Raw genomic sequence first — 13,232 nt, forward strand, 5'->3', positions numbered from 1 at the left:
AACAACATTCCTGAAGTTCTCTGTGGTGTTGTATGTTAAACAATTGATACTGAAGTAAACGTGCCCCAATTTGTATAGGGACCACAGCACGTGGGGTGGATGTACTCAGCTCTCCTCATATGCTGCAGTCCCAATCCAACCCAGATCCTCCACACGTGGCAGCTACCCTTAGGAAAAGTTGTCCCGTCTTCAATATTAATTGCTTAAGGGCCAAACTAGATCTTCTTTAAATCATGCATAGCAGAGTTATATGTGATTGACTTATCTCTGTGTAAGTGTGTGCATCCCCAATTTGAATCAGGGCTCTGGCAATTCGGGAGGGGAAATTTAAGCTCTTCCTTCCCATTTTTGTGCTGAAATTCCACCCTCTCCTCCTCAGGGGGTTTAAGAAAAGAACAAATGTCTCCATGGATACCAGTGGAGATGGCTTTTTTTTAACCTTCCGGGGGTGGGGGTGGGGGTGGAATTAGAACAAAAATGGGAGAGGGGAAAGCTTAAATCCCCCTCTCTCGATCAGTATGGTCCAGGCACTCTAACACAGAGGTATGTAAGCCAACCACGCATAGCTCTGCTATGTGTGATCAGCAGAACATTTAGTTTGGCCCTCAACTTCAGGAATGTTATTAATTCCTCTTCTTCATCTGAGGCAGGAAATAGCAATGGAGACTTTCCTCAGCTGGGAGGAGCAGCCAACGGGTTTACAAAATAATTCTAAAGAAATAAAAGAAATAAAACCCTCAGGCACCTCGTCCTAATAAGCAAGGTAAGCCCACCCACCCCTACTTTGGTCAAAAATTTCTCAGAAATTTCTCCTGCCTTTCTCAGTTTTTGAGGCAATTTCTTGTCGATGTTAGTCTTCAGGTGCAATCCTGTTAGTGTCTTCAGGTGCAATCCTATGCATGTTTAGATAGAAAAAGGGCTACAAATGCCAGCATGCCCCAGCCAGCCATGCTGGCTGGGAAATGCTGAGAGTTGTAGGTCTTTTTCTGTCTAAACATGCATAGGATTGCACTGTTAGTCTGTTAGTTTGCCATGCTTAGAAAGATTTTGAGGGGTCTTGATTGATGTTGCATTCTACCTAAAACCACCTGGGTCCTTGAGCCACCCACATGATGGTATCTGCTTGATCCATAATTATCACATAACATATTTTTAAAAGGATAAAGTACACCTTCAATACCCTGTCCTATACGTATAAAGGTGGTTGTTCCAATAAAGGCTGTGCTGAACTTTCCGACACTGTGGGAAAGGGAAGTCAAACAATATTGAATGGACACACTATAGTGCAGCCAAAATGGGCAAATATAGCACAGTGTAAAATAAGTGGCAAAATGATCATCATAGGAAATCAATATTGGATAACATCACCGAATGAGTGGGAAGACCAAAATGCTAAAAGCTATCCAAAGATCAGTAGAACTGGTGGGAGGTTACAATACCATATGTTTCAGCAGCCAAGAATGAGATCAAAACATTAAGGGGAGAGGAAACTCTGTCGAAGTAGAAGAGAACAGGCAGAACAAGCTACATGAATCAGTTGTGTCATTTTCATCAGAGGTATTAGGTACAGGACAGATGAGGGGTGAGGTGATATGGATGGAATTTTGAGTCACCTGCTGGGGACTCTCTTTTATTTTCCTGTCTATATCATACTATTTGAAACCAGGAACTCACATATCTTCCACATCTGTGAGATCCATACATATCTGGATCCCACACATCTCGCTGTGGGATGTGTGAGCACCATTTTTGGAGATTACCAATGTGGCAAAAATGAGTAGTGTAACTTCTTGATCTATGCTACAATGTGTGGGTCCTCTTACCACCACCACTGCTGTGTGGTTCAGATTCTCATCCTACTGGTAAGGCCAGGAATCTTTCCAGCTAGTTAGGGTCCAAGATTTCCAGTACATCAGGGGAGCTGCCCAGCTCTAGTCACATTGAACTGGGACCTGAGCTGGATGAGGTGTTGTATCTGCAACTGAGGAGTTTTACAGCTGGCCCTTTTGCCCCACTCCTTCATGGAGCATCAGCAGCTAATCAGCAACTAATTTGGAGCATGTGATTCTAGCTCCCTCCTCCTGATTAGGGCTTAAGGAAGGGAGATCTCACCTTCTGGTCTGGATGCCTGATGGTACCAACCACCTTCTCTGCTCAGAGGGTCCCAGAGGTGATTTTGAAAGGTCTGGATTTGGGGGTGGGGGGATCAGTCAGGGACTGTTGGGTTCCTGAATCTGCAGCTTCTGTTATTGGAGATAATATATAGGAATCATGATTAGTGGTATTGATATCCTTCTCCTCCATGAATTTGTCTAACCCCCTTTTAAAGCCATCCAAGTTGGTGGCCATCACAACATCTTGTGGTAGAAAATTCCATAGTTTAACTATGTGCTGTGTGAAGTACGTCCTTTTATCCATCTTGAATCTCCCACTAATCAGCTTCATTCAGTAGTGTAGTGGCAAATTCAGAAGTGCAGGGTCCCTTCATGACAGTCACAGACACGCCCCCTCATAGCCACACCCCCTTCTAAGGTTATACAACTATGTAAGATACACAGCCTTCAACTGGGATCCAAAACCAGTGCAGCTGAGAGTAAAGCAGTGGTCAGATTGATTATGTCCTTTGCAGCCAAAGATGGAGAAGCTCCATACAGTCAGTAAAAACAAGACCTGGAGCTGACTGTGGCTCAGATCATGAGCTGCTTCTTGCAAAATTTCGGCTTAAATTGAAGAATGTAGGGAAAACCACTAAACCGTTCAGGTATGACCTAAATCATATCCCTTATGAATATACAGTGGAGGTGAGGAATCAATTTCAGGGATTAGACCTGATAGACAGAGTGCCTGAGGAACTCTGGACGGAGGTCCGTAACATTGTTCAGGAGGCAGCAAGTAAATCCATCCCAAAGAAAAAGAAATGCAAGAAAGCCAAGTGGCTGTCTGATGAGGCTTTACAAGTAGCTCACAAAGAAGGGAAGCGAAAAGCAAGGGAGAAAGGGGAAGATATACCCAACTGAATGCAGAGTTCCAGAGAATAGCAAGGAGAGACAAGAAGGCCTTCTTAAATGAACAATGCAAAGAAATCGAGGAAAACAACAGAATGGGAAAGACTAGAGATCTCTTCAAGAAAATTGGAGATCTCAAGGGAACGTTTTGTGCAAAGACGGGCATGATAAAGGACAAAGAAGGCAGGGACCTAACAGAAGCAGATGAGATGAAGAAGAGGTGGAAAGAAGACACAGAAGAACTATACAGGAAAGATCTGAATGTCCCTGATAGCCATGATAGTGCAGTCACTGAACTTGAGCCGGACATCCTCGAGAGTGAAGTCAAGTGGGCCTTAGGAAGCATTAGTAACAACAAAGCTAGCGGAGATGACAGTATTCCAGCCGAGCTATTTAAAATCCTAAACGATGATGCTGTTAAAGTGCTGCATTCAATATGCCAACAAATCTGGAACACTCAACAGTGGCCGCAAGACTGGAAAAGGTCACTTTACATTCCAATTCCAAAGAAGGGCAACGCCAAAGCGTGTTCAAACTACCGCACAATTGCGCTCATTTCACATGCCAGCAAGGTGATGCTCAAAATCCTACAAGCTAGGCTTCAGCAGTATGCGAACCGAGAACTACCGGAAGTACAAGCTGGGTTTAGAAGAGGCAGAGGAACTAGAGATCAAATCGCCAACATTCGCTGCATCATGGAGAAAGCAAGAGAATTCCAGAAAAACGTCTATTTCTGCTTCATTGACTACACGAAAGCCTTTGATTGTGTGGATCACAACAAACTGTGGCAAATTCTTAAAGTGATGGGAGTACCAGACCACCTTACCTGTCTCCTGAGAAACCTGTACGAGGGTCAAGAAGCAACAGTAAGAACCAGACATGGAACAACCGAGTGGTTCAAAATTGGGAAAGGAGTACGACAAGGCTGCATATTGTCACCCTGCTTATTTAACTTATATGCAGAGTACATCATGAGAAATGCCGGGTTGGATGAATCAGAGGTCGGAATTAAGATTGCTGGGAGAATTATCAACAACCTCCGATATGCAGACGATACCACCCTAATGGCAGAAAGCGAAGAGGATCTCAAGAGCCTCTTGTTGAGGGTGAAAGAGGAGAGTGCAAAAGCTGGTTTGAAACTCAACATTAAAAAAACTGAGATCATGGCATCTGGCCCTATCACTTCCTGGCATATAGAAGGGGAAGAAATGGAAGCAGTGACAGATTTTACTTTCTTGGGCTCCAAGATCACCGCAGATGGTGACTGTAGCCATGAAATTAAAAGACGCTTGCTCCTTGGGAGGAAAGCTATGGCCAACCTAGACAGCATAGTAAGAAGCAGAGACATCACCTGGCCGACAAAGGTCCGTCTAATCAAAGCTATGGTTTTCCCAGTAGTAATGTATGGCTGTGAGAGCTGGACTATAAGGAAGGCTGAGCGCCGAAGAATTGATGCTTTCGAACTGTGGTGCTGGAGAAGACTCTTACGAGTGCCCTGGACTGCAAGGAGGTCAAATCAGTCCATCCTAAAGGAAATCAACCCTGACTGCTCATTGGAAGGACAGATACTGAAGCTGAAGCTCCAATATTTTGGCCACCTAATGCGAAGAGAAAACTCCCTGGAAAAGACCCTGATGCTGGGAAAGACTGAAGGCAAAAGGAGAAGGGGACGGCAGAGGATGAGATGGCTAGATAGCATCACTGATGCAATGAATATGAACTTGAGCACGCTCCGGGAGAGAGCGCAGGACAGGAAGGCCTGGCGTGCTATGGTCCATGGGGTCACGAAGAGTCGGACACGACTGAACGACTGAACAACAACAACAATTTCAATTGGACGTCTGGGAAAAAATACGGGGGTGTTAAAATCTTTTTCACTCACTCACTCACAAACATTTTAGGTTTTCAAAATATGATACTCTATGGAAGCTTCACCCTCTCAACTCAGCCCTCATGGACAGATCTCTTCTCATTTAAACAGCTCCCTTGCACACTCCCTTAGTGCCCCAACATTACCCATTAGCCTTTCCTAAGCTCCTTCATTATATCTCCCCCCTCCCCCTCCAACAGAAACATCCACACACACAGCTGGATTGAACTACAGACACACACACACACACACACACACAGTGGTGTAGTGGTAAATTTGGAAATGCAGGAGCTCATTGTGTCAGTCTCCAAGGGCAGTCCAAAAATTTCAGGCAGCTGTGTCGATCCATAACAAACCAGTTCTAGAAGTTTTCATCTCCACCAGGAGCATGTCTTTGGTAAAGCAAATAGGTCTTATTTGCCCATTCCAGACCAAGTCATCCCAAATACTATGCATTCCAACATGCAATAATATATTGTTGCTTGGAAAATTCATTCCTCCTGCAGCTACAGTGAGGATTGCAGCTAAGCTCAGAGGGAAAGGAATTCTGAGGGGGGTGGCAGATGACATCAGAGTCCCTGCTAATGAAAATGTGCCGGGGCTGTGTCCCTGCGACCCCTGCCTCCACTACATTACTGGCTTCATTAGATGACCCTGGGTTCTAGTCTTCAGAGAGAGGGAGAAAATCTTCTCTCTATGCACTTTCTCCACACCATGCATAATATTATGCACCTCTATCATGTCTGGCCCTAGTAGCCTTTTTTCAAAGTTAAAAAGCCCCAAGCACTGTAGCCTTCCCTTATACAGGAGTTGTGTTAGTCCCTTGATCATTTTGTTTGCCCTTTTCTGCATGTTTTCCAGGTCTACAATATCCTTTTTGAGGTTCAGTGATCAGAACTCTACACAGTATTCCAAGTGTGGTCACACCATAGATTTGTAGAAAGGCATAATGATATTGGCAGTTCTATTTTCAGTTTTATTTTCAATTCCTTTCCTAATGATCCCCAGCATGGAATTCACTTTTTTCACATCCCCCACACACTGGTCCGACTGTTTCATTGAGCTTTCCACCACAAAGCCAAGATCCCTTTACTGGTCAATCACTGCCAGTTCAGACCCCATCAGAATAAATGTGAAGTTAGGATTTCCTCCCCCCGACACCATGTGCATCACTTTACACTTGCTTACATTGAACCACATTTGCCATGTTGATGCTTATTCCTCCAATCTGGAGAGCTCCTTCTGGAACTCTTTGCTGCCCCTTTTTGTTTTAACCACACTACATAATCTGGTGTCATCAGCAAATGTAACTGTTCAGATAACTTATGAACAAATTAAAAAGCACCAGTTCCAAATTACTTCGGAGACCCCACTGTTTATATCCCTCTGCATATAGAACACTCCTGGGCATCTGGTACTTAGAGATCAGTGATTATAAACAAAAGAACTTTAAGTGGAGTCCCTGCATTTAAAGAAAGGGTTGACATACTTTCAGGTATGTCTTCTTTTTCTTCTCCTTATTCACAAGTGCAGTGCACTTACATCTGAGCAGTATATAACTCTGCAGTTACTTAAGAAGGCTGTCATTTAATGACTATCAATGGTGTGACGTGACTTACTTCAGACAACAAATTATTTTGGCCATGCTCAATGCTCTCCTGTCACTAGGTCTGTCACATTTAAAATGCCTTTGCAAAAGGAAGGATACACATGAAGCCATTTACTGAATTATAGTTTTAAAAAGAAATCAATACTGTACATCCCGAATTTGTCAAGGCTATATAACTTCTTTGAAGAAGCCTATCTAGAATTAGATCAGCCGATATGGCAAGCCATAAGCTGAAGGAGAAGTCTAGAATCCCAAACCTCTCAGGTTAGTTTTCTTTTGCTGACACAAAAGATGGGCATGGAGAGACAGCCCTGCAGGCCCCCCAGTCTCACACCTGAAAATATGCCATGGTAAAGCGAATATGGCCATTCTGCTCTGCCATATTGGACAGTAGTTTATAGTTTCAAACAACTTTCAGTTTCGAAAGGCCATGTGTCCTCTAGAGGCAAGGCAGTCCTCTATTACATAGAGTCTATTTGAAAGGCTGCCAGAGGACTATTTTCTATTTTGAAGGTACCCTGCTGTATTTGAAGGGCTGTCCAGTCCAAGTCCAGCATATAGAACCATCAGGAGGAAAAGCTGGTCCTTGAAGATGCCCTCAACAGCATCTGGACAGCAGATTGAGCAGGCACACAGGTCACCTGATCATACTCTTCCACACTATGTACTGCATTTCTATTTAAATTATAATTATTATTTATCAATTTACATATATGTATATTAGTATGTACAAATTGTATGCCAACCACTGAGAGCCAGCGTAGTGTAGTGGTGAGAGTGACGGACTGGGAGCCGGGAGATCCGGGTTCTAGTCCCCACTTGGCCATGGAAGCTCACTGGGTGACTTTGGGCCAGTCACAGACTCTCAGCCCAACCTACCTCACAGGGTTGTTGTTGTGAGGATACAACGGTGAGGAGGAGGATAATGTAAGCCGCCTTGAGTTCCTTGCGAGAGGGAGAAAGGCGGGGTATAAATGCAATAAATAAATAAATAAACCAGTGTCCTCTTTTATCCTCTTTTTGGGCAATTCATAAGTGGCCACCTAACTTACAGAGTGATTACTTCTGCCCAGTACTATGATAACAGAACAGCTACTAGTCTCTAGTCTCATATGAGGTTTCAGCTGAGCCTCTTCTGGGGAGCATGATATATAATGAGATCCTCTCAGGCAATTGCACAAGGGACAGGTTTCCAGTTGGGCTGAGCATTATTTAATTGACACAGTGCCCTTTTTTTCTTGCCACAGTTTTACACACATTTCTGTAAAACTTAGAAACCGACCATGGAAATCCCACCAACTTGCTCCTTGATTGGATAGGTTTTTCAAAAGGCGGTGCTTGAAAGAGGAGAAATGGGATGAGCAAACGCAAGTACCGGAAGGCCAACACATATGTTCTACCAGCAAGTTATGGCAGGAGGGCCATTCTTGCCCTTTGACAGAGACCACATGCTTGTTCAGTCCTAGCATCTCTTGTTAAAACAATCTCAGGTTGCAGGACTGGAAAAGGTATTTGCCTGAGACTATGGAGACCTGCGGTCAGAGTATGTATGTATGTAAGTACTGTAGTTCTGTACTGCCTTTCTGAAGCCAACCAAAGTGGAGGGGTTTGCACTCCCCCTAATGGATCAGGTTTGTGATTTGGGGGTGCTCTTGGAGCCAGAGCTGTCACTTCAGGCACAGGTGGGCTCAGTGGCACGGAGCACCTTTTATCAGCTTAGGGCGCAATCCTATGGCTGCTAGACAGTGGCTAGATGGCCATAGGATTCCTCGGTCTCCAGGAAGTGACTTGGAGCCCGCACTCCGAGGTTGGGTCCCAGAGAACCGCCTCCCCCACCCCCTCCCCTGCCACCTCGTAGGCAGTGCAGATTTCTCTGCGCTCTGCGCTCGGAAGAGCAGCATGGAGCTGGGGAAAGAGGGCGTTCCTGGGGGCAGGGTGGGGAGTTTGGAAGTGCCGGTACAACACTTCCTATATGTCGTCCAGCCTCCTCACCCCACACTCTGACATCTCACTGCTAGAGAGTCGAAATCGGCCAACAAGCTGCGAATGCAGGGCAGCTGGAGTGCGGAGATTATCCCTTCCACGCTCCTCCCACCCTGCATTGGATAGGTGGTCACCTCCGAGTCTGGAGGTGGCTGTCTATCCCCATATGAGTGCTCCCTCTGGCTGATATACCAGCTACGTCCTTATCTGGACAGAGACAGCCTAGCTACGGTTACCCATGCTCTGGTAACCTCTCATTTGGATTACTGCGATGCATTATACGTGGGGCTGCCTTCAAAAACAGTATGGAAACTTCAGCTGGTCCAAAACAGGGCCCCAAGACTGTTAACAGGGACTGGCCAACGTGATAATATTATGCCAGTGCTTTTCCATCTGCACTAGCTGCTAGTCCATTTCCAGGCTCAATTCAAAGTGCTGGTATTGAGATTTCAATCCCTAAATGGCTTGGGCCCAGTTTATCTGAAGGATCCTTCCCTCCCATATGTACCTGTCCAGACCCTAAGATTAGCTTCAATGGTCCTTCTCTGGGAGCCCCTGCCAAAAGAAGTGAGGTGGGTCGGTGCGGTGGCTGTCAGGGGGCCTTTTCTGCTGTAGCACCCCGATTGCGGAACTAAGTCCCTAGAGTGGTTCGCCTGGCACCTACATTGTGCTCTTTCTGGCACCAGGTGAAGACCTTTTTATTTTCCCAGGCATTTTAGTCTTTTAGCGCTGTTGTTTTAAATCTAATGTAATATTTTAGTTTTCTCCATTGCTGCTAGGTTTTATTGTGGTTTGTACTTCTTTACTATAGTTTAAGCTTTAACGTTACATACTGCATTTTATGAAGCATTTTGTAGTTTGAATTACTGAGCTTTGGCCATTGGGCAGTATAGAAATGTAATGGATGGATGGATGGATGGATGGATGGATGAATGAATGAATGAAGGTGGTTTAGAAAAATCCAGAATTCACACACACACACACACACACAAATAAAAACATAGTAAAACATTAAAACAGCCTTAAAAACCATGTTGGATGAGCCAGTGGCCAGACTCAATATAAGGCAGCTTTGTGTGCTTACAAAACCAGTGAGTGAACTGGGTGGAAGCTGTGACAGTGCAGTTCACTGCAGCTGAGCCTGTGGAGCTCAAGGTCAACTTCCCCAACCTGGTGCCCTTCAGATGCTTTGGACTTCAACTCCTATCAGCCCCATCCAGCTTGGCCAATGGTCAAGAATTCTGAGAGTTGTCATCCAAAATATCTGAAGGGCACCAGGTTGGGGAAGGCTGCTCTAGATGGCTGGTTAAAGGGACTAAGCACATTATACTTTACAGCTGTAGAATACATAATCCAGAACCCGTGCAGGAGGAGGGGCCTCTCCCTGCTTTGTGATTCTCCCTGCTTTGTGATTCTCTGTGTGTACCTAAGCACACACACTGAGTGAGGTGCTTTCTGGCTGTTGCTGCAAAGCCTGTGAGTTAACATAAGCCCCGTCTCCCAGGTCCTTTTGGGCAGGTCTCCAAGTTGCCTTTGCTCCAGTGTCAGAGGCAGTATGCCTCTGTGTGCCAGTTGCTGGGCACACGAACAGGAGGGTGCGATTTCATTCATGTGCCCCCGTGGGCTTCCTACTGAAACATCTGGGTTGCCCACTGTGGGAGCAGAATAATGGACCACGTGGACTTACGTCTCCCTACCATCTAGGAAACACTCGTATTTCATATAACAATTTCGAAACTCAGCATATGGTAATAACATTGATAAATGTGGCAACAAAGCTAAAGAAAAAAGTTGATATTCAATCAGATAAATAGATACATAGGAGTGCCCCCACTATTAAATGCATAAGAACTTAAGAAGAGCCATGCTCGATAGGCCCCAAACCTATTTGTGGGCACTTCTATGTCAGGGGCCCAGCCACTTCTAGATATGGCCTGGTAGAAGGGACATTCCACAAATGAAGTCATAACTGAGCAACTGTATGTCCCTATTTAGGCATTTTCCTCACCACGTGAGTCACATCGTGTGGGAATGGGATTGCACTAACTCTGACCCACCGTCACATCCCCCTCTGGTCCCGGCCCCATGCTATCCATATGTTGGGGGAAGCCTACTAAATGTGCACAGGTGTTCCCCGTGCACTGCATACCTGCAGAAACAGGACTGCTATGTATGGGATGGCCTGCACATATTTGGCAGACTTCCTCCAATCAGATGTTCGCCCAGTGCCTGGAAATTTAGGCTGGGGCCAACAGGACAAAAATAAACCCATTTTCATCTGTCAAAGGTTGGAGGGCAACTTGCTTTAGCATTAGGCACAGTGCCGGGGTTGAAGGGATCATGGGCAAGGTATCCTCTGGGCCCACCAAAAATGGCTCTCGTGGGCTTACCAGATAAAAAGATGAAGATGGGCTGATGTGCCTCCCCCCACCCCACTTAAAAAAAGAAAAGAAAAGATCAGGCTAGCACTGAGGGGAGAAGCAGAAGGCCAGGTGGCTCCTTTGGTCATCTCCTCCTTTTCCCCAAAGGCTTCTGGGCAGGTTATGTTATGCTGGGCAGAAGTATATTATGTTGTGGGCAGGGCCCAGAGGCATTTGAGGGAAAGGAGAAGCTGGCTGTACCTGCTCAGGCTGGCCCTGGGCCCTTAAAACATATAAACAAATAAATAACGTGGTGCCCGGAACAGCCTTCCCATGCCATGTGCTGATGCCGGATCTGCTTAGCATATGAGTAAATCCAGCTGGCACCATCGTATTAATGATATTTAGGCTCTGAATCAAAAGTTGTATGGTGGTCATAACACTATAAACAAAGTATTGCTTGCCAGTGTATTGTAGCTGCTTATAGCAACGGGGCACATCTCCAACTGTACCCATTTTCTCTCTGCTGTATCAGGTGGCAGGTACGTGCTGCAGCTGTACTAGCCAACGACGGCACGTATCTGCCAGCCAGAGCTAGCTGGCTGGGGAAATATAATCTGTTTTAGGAAGTGACCTCAAAACTTTGCCATCATGACCTGAATTTTGAAATTCTGTTTTGTGGCTAGGGAGTGAAATGCTACGTGACAACAAATATGTGCACATTTTTTGACATCTAAATGCATTTGTTCTGTGTGGTAGGGGAATGCATATTTAAAAGTGACTATTTTAAGGAAGTTCGAAATAGGGCATGTCACCAGACTGACTCCATGGAAGCAACTCCCTCGCTGGGCTTGCTCACGATCATACTGTGAATCCCTGCTACACTTTACATAAAAAGTAAACCTACTTTCTCCCATTCAGGAGCAGAGGGTATGACAATGCACCTCTCGCCTCCTGGCTTTCTCTCTCTCTCTAGTTTCCAGCCAGTGCTGCTTCTAAGTAGCCCCCTCCAGGAAAGAATCTATTACTTGAAAGTACTGCTAGCACTTTCATACTGTTACAACAGTGACTGGAATGGGTGAAGGAGGGAACAGCAGCCTAAGATCCTAGAACTAGACAGGGGCTTGGAGCAATTGCACAGGCGAGGAAAGAAAAGCGGCTGAGACCGGCCAGTCTCCACATTCACTCAGGAAAATGGAACAAGCTGAAAACGAGCATTTCCTTAAGTCAGTTACTCAAACCTGGTCCTCCTGGGAAATGGAAATGAATTAAAATATTGCCTAGGACTTTGCAGAACCCGAAGCTGTCACCTCAATGTCACGTTGATGACAGTGATTGATGCTAAGTCCTATTTGTTGGAAACATTGCAATCATTTTCTAACACTCTTGTTAATGTGAACTCCACAAGTAAAACAAATGAACAGCCCCCTTTGACCAATCACACACAGTGAACCCAGGTAGGGATGTCACGAGCGCAGTTCGCGGTTCAGGAATTCGTCGAGCAACCCCCGCCCGTGACCCCTGAACTGCGCCCACTGAGACACTGTCCATGTTCACTCCCCGTTCGTGCTCCCCAGTGCTCACTGCAAACCCGTTCGGTGAACACAGCAATTTTCGCACCTTTGATTTCTGCGTAAAACAGGAAGTTAAACAAATGTGCATATTCAAATATGCGCCATTTGGAGCTGGGAAAGCTAAATACGCGCGATATTAGAGGTATAATCCCTCCAATATTGCACTTATTTTGCTTTCCCAGCTCCAAACTGCACATATTTGAATATGCACATTTGTTTAACTTCTTGTTTATTCAGAAATCAAAGGTGCAAAAATGGCGGCCCTCACCGAACGGGTTTGCAGTGAGCACTGGGGAATTCACCGAACTCGTGGGTGGCTCAAGCGCAGGTTCGGGGGGATGCGAGCAGGGGCGCTGCTTCGGCGAGTGCCTGGAGAACCCAAATGAGGGTGAGTTCTTACATCCCTAAACTCAGGATTCTTAAAAAAGATCACAAACATGAGTTCCACCTCCTCTAAGCACTCCGTAGGTATGCCATTCTCTGTATTTTTTTTATTTTTAAAGAAAGCTGAGAGACCTTCCATGTCATCTCCAAGCTTGACATGATTCCAGAGTGTCATGGTTAATGGCCATACTGGCGGGGAATGATGGGAGTTGCAGTCCAACACATCTGGAAGGCATCAGGCTGGGGAACAGTGGTGTGAGGTAAGACGATGTAAGATGGCAGCAAATGTTGGCTGCAGCTAGGCCCCATTCAAATCAATATGAAACCTTAGTCATGGCTTAAGTCCCATGTTTTCAGTGGGAACTAAGTGCAAATAAATTATTGTTGTTGTTGTTGTTGTTATTATATCCTGCCTTTTTCCCAATACAGGGACACAAGGTCGCTTTA

This window comes from Heloderma suspectum, chromosome 2, assembly GCF_057233095.1.
Source record: "Heloderma suspectum isolate Gila_16-S chromosome 2, 16-S_ref, whole genome shotgun sequence".
Lineage (NCBI taxonomy): Eukaryota > Metazoa > Chordata > Lepidosauria > Squamata > Helodermatidae > Heloderma > Heloderma suspectum.